The sequence below is a fragment of the Podarcis filfolensis genome, assembly GCF_964270895.1.
Source record: "Podarcis filfolensis genome assembly, chromosome: 12".
NCBI classification, from domain to species: domain Eukaryota; kingdom Metazoa; phylum Chordata; class Lepidosauria; order Squamata; family Lacertidae; genus Podarcis; species Podarcis filfolensis.
The window spans coordinates 28,359,890-28,374,486 of NC_139614.1; the positions used below are offsets into that span (position 1 = coordinate 28,359,890).

Sequence of the window (14,597 nt, forward strand, 5' to 3'; positions counted from 1 at the left end):
GCCCTTGCCCAGGATATATTGCTTTTTTACAATACATGAAAGGTGTGTGGTTTGGAAGAGAACTCACTAGTTAAAAGAATTTACCACAACAAATTATGAATTGAAATTATGAATTGAATTGGCACTGCAGCGTTCAGCTGGACAGCAAAGTATAAATGTATAAATATAACGCAGCTCTGTTCTGCAGGCATGCTTCGTTTCTCTTTCATTTCTTTTTTTTTTAATAGGACTTTCCTCCCTGCTTGAATTGAAAAATGGTCTCCAGTTCAATAGCTGTGAACAAAGGAGAGTGTGCCTAGGATTAACAAGCCATTAAGGCTACAGTTTCTCAGAAGAAATGTTGTGTCATTTTGTTCTGCCTTATTTTTATGAAAAATATTGCATGTTGAAAGCTTTGGAGAATTTAGGCAGGTTTCTAACCAACCATTCAGGGCATAGCCTTCCTGAGGTAGTTGGCGATTTTATGTTGTTGTTTTTTACATAAAATCATATAAACAATTTACTAACTGTGCCCGTAAATAAATAAGAAGCAGCGAGGTAAATCCAGGAACCAGCACTCAACTAAAAGTGGGCTGGGGAAAAAAAGATAATAAACTCGCAGAATCCTATTAAAAGCCAGTCGGTACCAAGCAGGCTGTATGCATCTCTAAGTGGGAATTCCAAAGGCCCTAACTGTGATATCCACCAAAATTATAATGGCAGGCCACAGAGCAAAGTCTCTGAAGCCAGTCTTAAAACGCAGGCAGTTTTGGTCAAGCACACAGAAATATTGCACACAACTCTATTCACTTGTATAATGTGCTAAAACAGGGATGGGGAATCTTTGGTCCTCGAGTTGTTGTTGGATTCCAGCTCCCATCAGTCCCAGCCATCATGGTCAACTTTCAGGGAAGAGGAGAGTTCTAGCCAGGGCCAACACAAAACACTTTGCTGCCTGAGTTGGAATGAAATGTCACCCCTTTTCCTTTAAAGTCAATTGGACTAGCAACTGAATATCACTTCACCTCAGATGATGCGACAGCTTTCTTCAACGCTCCAATTTTTGTGGGCCTCAATTATCCCATAAACTTCCACAGAGTTTTGTAACCAATGGGTCTGATTCATCCTATCAATCATGTTCAGCAATAACTATTCCCCACCCCCAAGTTATCTATTTTCCTGAACCACACTTTTCCTTCACTTTCTTTCCTCAGAAGTTGATGCTACAGATCTATGTGCTGGAATTGGGTCTGTAGTAGAGATGAGGTGTTTTAAAGAGCCATAGGGCATTTAGGAGGGAGATGATGAACTCCCCCCCCCCCCCATGCATACTTTTAATTTGGTTACCTACATTTTCGTACTTAACTAATGAAGTGCGCCTGTCTCCAACATTATTAACTTTCAGGAAGAATTTGAAAAGATTCCTGTTTTTCCAGGTGTTTGGTGGCTGAGGAATACTGTTCTTTGCAACCCTGAGATCATTGGACGGAAGGATGTTTTTAACCGTAACTGTTTTTATATGTCTTTAACTGAAATTGTTTTTGGAATGTTTTAGCTGTTTAATGATGTTTTCACTTTTAAATTGCGTATATGTTTGCCACCCTGGGCTCCTTGGGGAGAAGGGCAGAATATAAATTCAATACACAATAGATTAAACAAATAATAATACCCTTATGGGCCATACTTCTGCCACAGCGCTCAAGGCAGCTCACTGTTTCAAACAATGGCTCACAGCTTAAGAAGGCATGATGCAAAAGGGGCAGGGCAAGAAGAGGAAAATAAGCAAAAACACAGAGACTTGGGGACAGATCTCAGGGGCAGGAAGAGGCACTTGATCTTAACCAGACTGATGGAACGGGTCTCCTCTCTCACCTTTTTCAGGTGTTATGTCTGCTGGCGTTCAAAGAACCCATGGAGAGGATCCGGGCCTCATAAACCACCATACCCTCAATATCCCAAGTCCCCACCGGGTCTGCTTCCAACCTTTGTGCATTGGAAGCAAAGATCTGATGGGGGATTCTAAGCACATTCAGCTCAGTGGAGGAGGGGAAATAGGAAAGCATGGACCATCACACATGAACGTCTCCTCCAACATTGCTCCAATGAAAATCCTAAGGAAAAGGTGGACAGTCTCAGATCAAATCAGAAACCGGGATGGCTTCTGTAAATCCGGGGCATTTGTGGTGCAGAATGGTGATGAGGCAGGGGAGGATCATAAACGAAGTTGCTTGTCTTATTGGTAATATTTTTATAAATAGGTTATGACACAGGACTTCCCACATATAGGCCTCAAGCCCATTGGGTCTTCTAAAAGGGAAGAATGCAGAGAAGAGCTCTGCACTGTTTTGGGACCAGTTTCATCCACCTGGAGGTTGATGCCACTGCGAGACAGCTGAGATGGGAAGTGGGTGGGAATGGCACTGGGATGTACATTTAGAAGCTGGGCACATGTGGAAGAAGTTCCGTGGAGATGTAAGAGGCAGGCTGTGAACATCTAGCGAAATATCTAGGTTATAGGAGTCCATCCAGGCAGGGACTGACTGCAGAATGTTCAAGAAATATACTTTAATCTTCCCAGAAGAGACGGCACGTCCTCTTCAGTTCTGCACAGCACTTTGAAGTTTGCTGCTTACCCACTGGGATGGGATGAATAACGACACAGAACAGGAAGCACACCATGATAGAAAATGTGAATTCAAAACAAAACAATGATTTAGCAGAACAGTTTTGATTGAACAAAGAACCCAAATTATTTGTTTTTAAACAAAGTTATTTTGAAAGAGAAGTTTACATTCACCAATATAAATAATCTGGTATACTATTTGAGTCTGAGATGTGCAGTAGCATATCACATTATGAATTTATGTAATATAGCTTTTAAAACAGAAGGTGCTGGCCATTAAAACTTTAACCCATTATTTTTTTCTTGGGGAATAAGTGCAGAGTTTTGAATAGACACTTTGATAAGTTTTTTTTATTATGGCAGTGAGTGATAAAATTCAAAAGAAAGTAAATTGCTTGCCAGGAGGAAAGACAAGTGTTGTTGTTGTTGTTTTTGGGGGGGAAGATGTTTTAAGGGGAAAGTCCCAGAATAATAGTTGTGGTACATCAGACCACATGTGCCCTACCTGGGCTTCCAGGATGGAATAAAAGTGGGCCATAAAAGAAAATAAATATAATAAAATATAAAGAAAGTGGGTATGGATTTTTTTCCTTCTTGATAAGATTAGAACTTAAGCTCATCCAATTAAATTGATTGGCAGAGGATTCTTCCTCACTCAGTTCAGAAATTATGAAACTGAGATGTGTCGATTGCATAACTTAGATGGCTTTGAAAGGAGATTAGACAAATTAATGGAGGATAACTTTATCAATGGCTATGAGTCATGAGGACTGCATAGGAGAACCCCCATATACAGAATATATTTGCTTCTGGAATACGAGTTGCTGGGGAGCAACTGTGGGAGAGATCTGTTGTCTTTAAGGCCAGAGGTATCTGGTTGACCACTATGAAAAGGAAGGCATACCCTCCAACATTGCTCCAATGAAAATAGGGATGTCCTATTCCATAATAATAATAATAATAATAATAATAATAATAATAATAATAATACTTTTATTATTTATACCACACCCATCTTACTGCGTTGCCACAGCCACCATGGATGGCTTCCAACATATAAAAAAACATAACATTAAACATTAAAGAAAACTTCCCTGTACAGGGCTGCCTTCAGATGTCTTCTAAAGGTTGTATAGTTATTTACCTCCTTGGCTTGGAGGTTGCATAACTCCATACCCTCCAATATTTCTCTAACAAAAATAGGAACATCCTACCACACCCTCGGAAAATAGTGATGTCCTAAGGAAAAATGGGACATTCCAAGTTCAGGTCAGAAACTGGAACGGCTTCTGGAAATCCAGGACTGTCTCTGGAAACTAGGGACACTTGGAGGGTCTGGGAAGGTGCTGGACCAGATGAAGTTGTGGTCTGACCCAACTGTGTTCTTCTTATGCTTGTTTTTATTGGAAGATAGATGGGTGAAATGGCTTGTGGCTTGTAAAAGCTGTGCACCTTTCAGCAAGGCTGGCCTAACTAACTGTTAGAGCCTGAAAAGTCTCTTAAGTAGAGTAATCTTAGCAGTGAAGTCTTTAGTAATAAATCACCCAAGGCCCAGCTTGTCTTTATTCATTCCCCTCTTCATTGTACATCACATTAAATGACAGGAGCTGGGGTGGGAGAGCACATAAAGTATTTCTCACTTGGAATAAATGGTGCTCGATGTAGTGAAGTGGACAGATAAGCAAGGAGTGGTGACCATCTGTTCTAATCTTTGCAACTGCTGCACAGCAGTAAATCAATAGGATACGCCCATCAGTAAAAGATGCTATGCATATTGTGGCCTCGTCCAAAGGAGAAAAGAGTGTGGGACAAAAGAGAATGGACTTCCCACATGAAAAGGAAGAGAAAATAAAGCTTCTCTTAGGAGGGGTGAAATCGAGTTGACTTGCCCTGCCTTTTGCCTTTTGCTCGAAATTGAGTGGTTTTCCAACGCGGGACAGATGCCGCACAAACTCATCCATGCCATAAGGAAGTGGTCATGGACCACAAACCATTCATACACAAATATAAGTTAATTTTAATTTTAAAGGCCAAAAGTACACATATAGTGCAATACTAGCAAAACAACATCCATACATGCCTGACAAACAATAACGCAACTATGCGACTTGTAATTCTAGCTCCTTGTGTTAGAAATGTTACTACATGTGCAAAGAAATGAGAGTAAAATCTGTCCACCTTCAAAGTTAAGGACAGCCTTCAAAATATTTAGACGTGGCTGGGTAGAAAGAGAATAAAGTCCTCGTAACAGTTCAAAGCAAAATTGTAGACCTTTTGCTTTACAAAAAGTGACAAATGGTCAGGCCCACGATGCCATTTTCAGTGGTCCCCCAGACAGACCTTCCTCTGCTCAGCCTCTAATGCCACCTCATCTCTTACATCTGAGAGGTCAGCGTGCTCTGGAAACAAGAAAGAGCGCTCCTTCTTCACTGCATTGAGGAGACCTGCACCACTCTTCTGTTGATCAGTGGCATGGGTAGGCAGAAGAGGAAGTGGCCTGAATATCTTCCTGTGTGCATTCATGTGCATGCCTGTGTGTGTGCATGGGAGGGAGGGAGAGGAAGTTCTGTCTTCCTCTCATGCGTTATGTATGTCCGGTGAGCATGTGTTATGTACGGTATGTCTGGTGAGCAAGTTAAATAAGTTGCCTTCTCCCCTAGTTGCTCAAACTGCAGTTTTTCATTTCTCCCTGCACCCTCTAATCTGGGTATAGAAATGGTATTTTCTAGGTTTTGCTAGTATAGCACCCATCTTTGGGCCCCTCACTTCCTGATCATTTGGCGCATTGCAGCGAGAATGAGCTGACCTTCCCAAGGGAACTTCAAAGGAACTCGAAGACAGTGGTAAATTAAGAATGGAAGTTCACAGCTAGCTGATATGGACAGCAGGCCAAGTTAAAACTGCAACTTTGCTGAATTTTCCCCATCGCCATGGTGTTGTATATGCAGATAGGGACATGCTTCTGTGACCAATGGAAATGTGCATATGTGCTGATCATGCCTCAGGTAGCTGATGCATATTCGCAACATGTAGTGTTCACATGAAACTTTGTAGATCAAAATGACCTCCGTGCCTTTGCATGGTGTGCAGAATCTTGGAGTGTTAACTCTGTGCCCCTTTCTCGCTTAAGCTTGAAATAAACTTTTTTTCTATCTTTCCTTCCCACTGCCTTTGCCCCTCACTACATGAGCATGTGTGGTACATGTGTGGTCTGTACATGCATGCACACAAGTGAGTGCATGTTCAGTTGCCACAGCCATTGGCACGTGGACCTTGAAGGGTCAAATAACGGTTAGCCACTCTGTCCTAGAGGGAAGAGAAATTCTCTGTGCTTTCCCTTGCATGAACGATTACAGAACTTACAAAGACAACTTGTTATCTTACCAGTCTCACAGTTTCAAAACAACAACAACCACCCCTCCTATTCCTGCAAGCAAAGCATTTCAGGAGAGGAAAGTGAACAAATGCACACTAGCTCATATGCTAGCAAATGTGTGGATTCTTCTAGAAGATTATACACCTCCATTCATCCCGTAAAAGGAAAGATAGGCCCTGTTTCTTTGTTGGGATTGAGAACTATATTCCCTGTTGCAATGCAGATCTAGTAATATGAGAAAGGCACATTCACTAAAGCAGTCTCAGTAGTGCCATAGAAAATAGACTTATTTCGCCATCTGCTTGAGGAAAAACAAGATTAGAATCGATCTAGAATGAGAATGCATGATTTTCATAAAGCAAGAAAGCTGTAATTATTGCCTGAAGATGTGGGAAACAGTCTTACTAATTAACAGAGCATCTGTGTTCTTACCTGTTTCAATGCAGTGGTACTCCACACGTTTCTGTCTGTAGGTTTGTACACACAAATACACATACACATCGTCGAAGCAGATGTTTCATGCTTATATTTTTAGGTAGAATGTAAATCCATAATAATGAGATAAGGGATCTAGTTACCAAAAATTGTTAATTCAAGTGAAAACAACACAGTGCTTTGAGAAAGGATAACTGAACAGAGTTTTGATGTTTTGATGCTGCTTTAAAGAAAGACTTTCAAGGTATTCAAGCTCTACAGTTACAAAACTGATGCGTATTTGATGAGCAAAATGTATAAAACTGTATTTCTAGTTGTTCTTTATCAGGTATAAAGAAACACTGAAACTTTTTCAAAGGCAAATGTCCACAATTCTTTATTGTAGGGATAGGGCCCTAATTAGGTCTCTCTCTGGTTCCTAATTTGACCCGCAAGTCCATTTTTCCCAAACCATACCCACCTAGCTGCCCTATGCCTGACGTTTTGTGTGACATCTGTAAATACATGGTTACAAAAGAAGAGTCAGGAGCTTCCCAATTGTTTCTTTGCAAGCAGATAACCAAGTAAACTGTGCCTAAGGCTGAAATCAATACAACGTTACTAGGAAGTTTGCTAGTGAACACAGCTGGAACACTGAGTAAACATGCACAAAATTGTTCTGTTAGTATACCCTAATTCTGCTAAACATAGCTCTTACCTCTTTTATTAGGGAGGTCCAGGATCTTTAGCATTTCACCAATTTTCATTTTTTTGGGGGAAGAAACAGTGACTGTAAAAGTGATATGAACTCTTAGGGTGGTCTAAGTTTAGGTGGTTTTTGTTGGGGTTGTTGATGGGATTAATATTTTTTGTATTTTTATTTTAGATCTTATTATGATTTACATGGAAATTGTTTAATTTGGTTGTGTACTTTTTGACACAAGAGGGACGCGGGTGGCGCTGTGGTCTAAACCACAGAGCCTAGGGCTTGCTGATCAGAAGGTTGGTGGTTTGAATCCCTGCGACGGGGTGAGCTCCCGTTGTTCGGTCCCAGCTCCTGCCCACCTAGCAGTTCAAAAGCAAGTCAAAGTGCAAGCAGATAAATAGGTACTGCTCCAGTGGGAAGGTAAACAGTGTTTCCGTGCGCTGCTCTGGTTCACCAGAAGCAGCTTAGTCATGTTGGCCACATGACCCAGAAGCTGTTTGTGGACAAACGCCAGCTCCCTCGGCCTATAGAGCGAGATGAATGCTGCAACCCCAGAGTCGTCCGCGACTGGACCTAACGGTCAGGGGTACCTTTACATTTTACTTTTTGACAACCCATATAGTGGACTTGATAGTTAAAATGAGAGTTTAATCCTTCCCAGAGTGCTTCAACACCTTCTTCTTGACTAGAGTCATTTATCAACAACATCACGGTCTTACATAGATGGACCTCTGGTTTGTGAACCTTCTTCCAATTTGTAGTGTAAACAAGACCTCAAATGAGATTTGATCTAAAATTAATATTCTGCCATCAGAAAATTCTAGTCAAAAAAAGGCTTTATTAAAAGACATTTGGATGTCTTAATCCTGCTGAATTAAAATAGGTTATGCTAACCTCTTTGAAAAGAAAATCATCGATGGAGTTATTATCTATAATTAAGAAATGGGAGCTTATTATAAATGTATGGGAGTAAAGTATTCCATTTTACCAAGCCATGCCTGTGACAATTTCTTTCTAAGTGGTAGCTTTTTAAAGCCCACAATCGTATACCCTATGCATTGTTCTGGGAAATGGGAATTATGGTGTATTTGTGTTCTTTGTTTCATTTTAAATAAGGCAGACTCTTTATAGAGAACCAAGTTTCAAGGTGAAAAGGTTTTTAAAAACTTTTTAAGACCGTGGGTAGTACTCAATGAAGTCTTACTCAGAGTAGACCCATGGACACTAATGAATGTGACTAAGTTAGGTCTATTAATTATAGCTAATCTACTCTTGAGTAAATTTAGTTGAGAGCCAGTGTGGTGTAGTGGTTAAGAGCGGTAGACTCGTAATCTGGTGAACCGGGTTTGCTTCTCCGCTCCTTCACATGCAGCTGCTGGGTAACCATGGGCTAGTCACACTTCTTTGAAGTCTCTCAGCCCCACTCACCTCACAGAGTGTTTGTTGTGGGGGAGGAAGGGAAAGGAGAGTGTTAGCCGCTTTGAGACTCCTTCGGGTAGTGATAAAGCGGGATATCAAATCCAAACTCTCCTTCTACTCTTCTTCTTCTTATCACCCTGTATATTTAAGATTGTGACTAAGGACTTCCAAGTGACTCTCTTCCTCAGCCATCCTACCTACTGCTGTGGTTTCTCAAGGTTTATATAACTGACAATGCCCTCCTCACGCTCAAGGATATCGGTTACCAGAATATCTAGTTCTGCTAAGCTTATTGCCCCTGTTGAAATTTGGTAAATATAATGGCAGCAGGGTTTGGAAATAGTCTGCTAGAACTTCTGGTTGTACTTTTTGTTTGTTGCTCTTCTGGTTCAAAGCAAATTAATTAAAAAGAAGCTGCAAAAAGTTCCCCACTATGGACCTAGGATCTCACAGTGGTTCTCAACCTGTGGGTCTCCAGATGTTGTTGGACTACAACTCCCATCATCCCTGAGCTCTGGCCTTGCTAGCTAGGGGTGATGGGAATTGTAGTTCAACAACATCTGGGGACCCACAGGTTGAGAAAGGCTGAGTGGAAGCCACACTAGAGGTCAATTTGTGCATAGCATTTCTCTGCTAATGACTCACAGCACAAATCTAACCATGTGTACTCAAAAGTAAGTCACATTAAGCTCAACAGGGCCTACACTCAGGTAACTGGAGTTAGAATCACCCAGATTTTCATTTGTACTGTGATTTGTAGGTCCAAGCGGGGATTGTTGTCTTGCCACTTTCTGTTGGAAAACCTGCTGTTTACTGCTGAATCAGGGCAAACATCAATCTGAGGAAAACTCAATTGATGTTTGTTATGAACAAAAAAAAAACAAAAAACCTTGCTAATGTTGGTAGCTCTCCCAGCAACCCAATGTTTTATCTCTCCTACTTCAATAAAACAAAATGTGTGTCAATGACATAGTCTAAGTTACGCTGATACATTTAATAAATACAGACTTGTTTACATTAACTTTGTCCTCCTATTTATAAGGCTTTTTGTAAACAACTAACATAATTTCTTTTTAAGGATAATCAAACTTTCAATAAACAAACCAGCTCATACCTTGTGCAGACTTACATATAAAGAAACACGAACGTATGGTGGTGATTTATTTATACTCTGTTCTTCTACCCATGGGGTACTCAGAGCAGCTTCGCAATGCAAGAAAGGTATAAACAGAAACACACATCTAAAAAACACTACCATAAACAAACGGGGGGAAAACAGCAATTTGAAACATAGTACAAAAATTGGCAGCGGTGAAACGTTAAATATTTAAAAGGCTTCTGGAAAGCCTTGGGTTACAAAAGTGGTGAACAAAGCAGGATTAAGAATCAGGATGGTGGCATTTACATATACAGAAATGGGAGCTGAAACAAATTTTTGCAGTGTGGAGTGCCCATGCCCTATTTCAGGATACTGTTTTGTCTCCCAATAGACTCCCAGCATTCTGTGGCCATTGAGCATGCTCAGTCCTTGTTAGGCTGTTTTGGTTGAGTTCACCCCACCATTATCCCCTAAATTATTTTTCTGCAGCAAACCTTGGGCTTCCTCTGAGAATGCTGCCGCTTCCCTCTTATTTCCCAGTAACCTAAGTCAACCTGTTTTCTAGGAAAGCTGAACAGATATATTACCTGTAATTTCTTACAAATGGGAGGTGGGGTGGGACGACACATGCTGAGTTTTCAGCTCTACCCAAGGAGAGAAGACTTTAGGGGCCAAAGAGTAATTTTAATAGCTTTTGGGGGGGTATTCTATCAGCAAGGGTTCCTGGGACAACATTGATGTGGGGAGGCCAAGACAATCAGCTTAGCAGGAGAGAATTTGGTATTTCATTTATTGACATCAGTGAGGGCGACAGAGGGCACTGTCAGTTCTCTCTGGCTTGAGAAGACCACATCATTGGGTGGGATGGCTGAGGAAGTTTCATTGACAAAGCGTTTGAAGGCAGGGCCTTTGAGCTTCTGAAGAATCATCAAATTGGAAGGGACCATGAGGGTCATCTAGTCTGACCCCCTGCAAGGCAGAAATCTTTTGCCCCGCACAGGGCTCAAACCAGTAACCCTGGTTTTAAGAGTCTCAGGCTCTCCTGACTGAGCCGTCCAAAGCTCACTTAATACGCGCATAACAGTCTCATAATGGGATGCGGGTGGCGCTGTGGGTTAAACCACAGAGCCTAGGACTTGATGATCAGAAGGTCGGCGGTTCAAATCCCCGCGTTGGGGTTGCTTGGTCCCAGCTCCTGCCAACCTAGCAGTTCGAAAGCATGTCAAAGTGAAAGCAGATAAATAGGTACCGCTCCAGTGGGAAGGTAAACTGCGTTTCCGTGCGCTGCTCTGGTTCGCCAGAAGCGGCTTAGTCATGCTGGCCACATGATCCGGAAGCTGTATGCCGGCTCCCTCGGCCAGTAAAGCGAGATGAGCGCCGCAACCCCAGAGTCGGCCACGACTGGACCTAATGGTCAGGGGTCCCTTTACCTTTAACAGTCTCATGCTTAAAAACTGCATCACACACCCCACGCCATCACATCTAGGATTAGGGGCTGTGGGTGGTTTGTAGCATTACCAGAAAGCTTGCCTATCCCAGGCCAAGCAACCTTTTGTTGTTGGTGAGAAATTAAGCCCTGGGAGGCAATCAGCTGAGTTCCTGACGGGAAGTGGAGCCTCACTTCCTGGAATTCAGGCTTGCCTTGGCGTCCCCCCAAATCCACTTCGGTTCCTAGCCTGGGAATTCCAGCCATTCCCACGCAGCGCAGCGCGCTCATTCCTGCTCCTGAGGTCGTTTGCGCAGGCGCCCAGCGCCCGGAGAAACTACCCCCGGAGCCGAGAATGTTCTGCCGGCAGGGGGCGCTATGCTACGCGCCCACCTGCAGCTCCTCGGAGGCATTTAAGTCCCCAGCCCCCTCTCGCGAGGAGCATAAAAGGAAAGCGGCGTTTCTTCTTCTCCAGCGCCTCTAACGGCGCCCACGTTGGTCTAGGGCGCGGCTGTGCCCACCTCCCACGGCGCCCACCTGCGCTAGCTGTCGGCGGAGGCGCCGGGGAAGGCAGGCAGGCAGCGTCGCCCCCCGACGCCCAGGACCTGGCGCGGAATGGAGCTGCTGCATTGCGGCTGCGAAAAGAGGACGAGAGCGCGAGAGCAGCGCGCGGCTCCGCAGCGGAGGAAGAAGGGCAGGCTGGCGGCTGAGGGAGGCGAGGGGCGAGGGAGCCACGAGTCCCCGCAGCTGAGGAGGCAGCGCCAGGCAGGCTGCCGAGAGGCGGTGAGTGGCAGCCGTGCGCGGGCGCGAGACGGCCTTGATTGCAGCTGCTCGCCAGGGCGGCACGAGAGAGAGGAGGGGGCGGGGGCGGGGCTTGCCTTGCGTCCCTGGGCCGGTCCCATATGTACAGTGGTACCTCGGGTTAAGTACTTTATTCGTTCTGTTGGTCCGTTCTTAACCTGAAACTGTTCTTAACCTGAAGCACCACTTTAGCTAATGGGGCCTCCTGCTGCCGCCGCGCCGCCGGAGCACGATTTCTGTTCTCATCCTGAAGCAAAGTTCTTAACCTGAAGCACTATTTCTGGGTTAGCAGTGTCTCTAACCTGAAGCGTATGTAACCTGAGGTACCACTGTATATAATTTTTATTAGATTATCTGTTTCACAACTTAAGATACAGTGGTACCTCAGGTTACAGACGCTTCAGGTTACAGGTGCTTCAGGTTACAGACTCCGCTAACCCAGAAGTAGTACCTCGGGTTAAGAACTTTGCTTCAGGATGAGTACAGAAATCGTGCTCTGGCGGTGCGGCGGCGGCAGCAGGAGGCCCCATTAGCTAAAGTGGTGCTTCAGGTTAAGAACAGTTTCAGGTTAAGAACGGACCTCTGGAACAAATTAAGTACTTAACCCAAGGTACCACTGCACTCATTTTACATCCTTAAGATATCAATGACCTCTGTTCTTCTCTTTCCATGGTTCATTTTACAAAATCCTGCATATTTTACAAAAACTATACTGTTCGGTATTCCATTATAGCGTCTATCAAAACTTGTTTACACTGTGGAATTTATCTTAATGCTGCCAGAGTTTTCAGCTGTGTACAATTATTGCCCATATATTCAATGAGAGCCATCACGGGAGAATAGAGTTGGCATCTTGATCAATGCAGGCATCTTTATGCCAGCATAGTGGGGCTCGAACCCACGACCTTGAAATTTAAGGGTCTCGTGCTCTACCCACCGAGCTATGGTCCTTTTGTGTGGGTGTGTGATTTGTCACACAGGCACACACAAACATACGCATGAATTCGTAGATCTGCCTGTGCTTGGCTACCCACATGACCTTTCACACACGCTTTCAAACACATTCCTTTAGAGAGGCTCCATATAACCTTTGTGGACAAATACCGTGCGGTAATATAATATTAATATAAACTGGTGGCAGCTGTTGTGGATTTAAACGAAGTGAGCGTTTTCTTTTTCTTAATTATAAAACAGGTGGGAGACCCAGGTGAAACCTGGGAGGGAAGGCTGCCACAGGTGAAACGAGTGGCTGCCATTTTACAATTCTAGTGTCTCCCCTGCTGTGTTCTGCTAGGGCATTGGTGAGGCCAAGGAAAAAGCTGGGGTTGGTAGGGCAGCCCTGGGTTTGCCCAAATGGATCAGTCTCCACTAAATTTCCCATACCCCATAACTCCTGCAAGGTGGTCATGGATACCCCAAAGTGGGCAACACCTTTTGCTCTATTTCAGCCTTGATGTAGCCTCCTTCTCTCCTTTTCTCTCCTCCCTAGGTTTGTTTGTTCTTTTTGATCGAGGTGGTGCTCTTGCTTTCTCCTCTGCATTTAAATATTTTTATTCGAGAATTTTTTCCATATAAACATAACATACATAAACATACAAAGACAAAAACAAAACAAAAAACATGTACCATTTCATATCCTAATTTCTTGTACCTTTCTTCCCCGACTTCCTCATGCCTCCCTTTTCTGTATTCCAAATTCTTATCGATTACTCAGCAAATCTTCCCTTATTTTAATTTAGATTTAAACTAATCTTCCTTATTCTCCTTGTCTTAACCATTGCTAATAGTAACCATTTACTTTCCAGTCCAACATCATTCTAACTTTCATTAACTTTGTAATACTTCTTTAAATAGTCCTTGAATTTTTTCCATTCTTCTTGCGCTGCTTCTCTTCCCTGGTTTCGGATTCTGCTCGTCATTTCTGCCAAGCCCATGTAGTCTATCACCTTCATCTGCCATTCTTCCAGTGTGGGTAGCTCTTGCGTCTTCCAGTACTTCGCAATGAGTATTCTAGCTGCTGTTGTAGCATACATAAAGAAAGTTATATCCGTCTTTAACACCCCTTGGCCGACAATACCCAAGAGAAAGGCCTCTGGTTTCTTGGAGAAAGTATATTTAAATACCTTTTTAAGTTCATTATAGATCATTTCCCAGAATGCCTTAATCTTCGGGCAAGTCCACCAAAGATGAAAAAATGTACCTTCAGTTTCTTTACATTTCCAACATTTATTGTCAGGCAAATGGTAAATCTTTGCAAGCTTGACTGGGGTTATGTACCACCTATATATCATTTTCATAATATTTTCTCTTAAGGCATTACATGCCGTAAATTTCATCCCGGTGGTCCACAACTTTTCCCAATCAGCAAACAAAATATTATGACCAATGTCCTGAGCCCATTTAATCATGGCTGATTTAACCGTTTCATCTTGTGTATTCCATTTCAGCAGCAAATTGTACATTTTAGACAAGTTCTTAGTACTGGGTTCTAACAGTTCTGTCTCCAATTTTGATTTTTCCACCTGGAAGCCTTGCTTTCTCCTCTGCTTGCAATCCACACTATTTAGCAGCCAGTAACTCACTCTTCCTTTCCACACCATTAATCCACACATCTTATGACAGTGACTTCTGTCCCCTCCCTGCTTCATGTTCCTTCAGCAGCTCTTTCCCTCTTCTCTCTCCTACATGATGTGCACTTGGCGTTACATAGACTATACCTTTAAAGCACTTTCCCTCAGAGAATTCTGGGCACTG

The 14,597-nt window shown here is 43.1% G+C and overlaps 1 protein-coding gene across 5 annotated transcripts in view; it reads left to right on the top strand.

The window, feature by feature from the left end:
* The first annotated feature begins 11,309 nt into the window (after positions 1 to 11,309).
* The window catches only part of THSD7A (thrombospondin type 1 domain containing 7A), a 269,106-nt gene continuing 265,818 nt past the window's right edge, over positions 11,310 to 14,597 (top strand). For 4 of the 5 annotated variants that reach the window (XM_083578449.1, XM_083578446.1, XM_083578454.1 and 1 more), the window contains exon 1: positions 11,332 to 11,825. The gene's annotated coding sequence lies outside the window, so the exon portion shown is untranslated. Of the gene's footprint in view, positions 11,826 to 14,597 lie in introns of all 5 variants that reach the window. The other variant, XM_083578447.1, reaches the window with a different exon arrangement.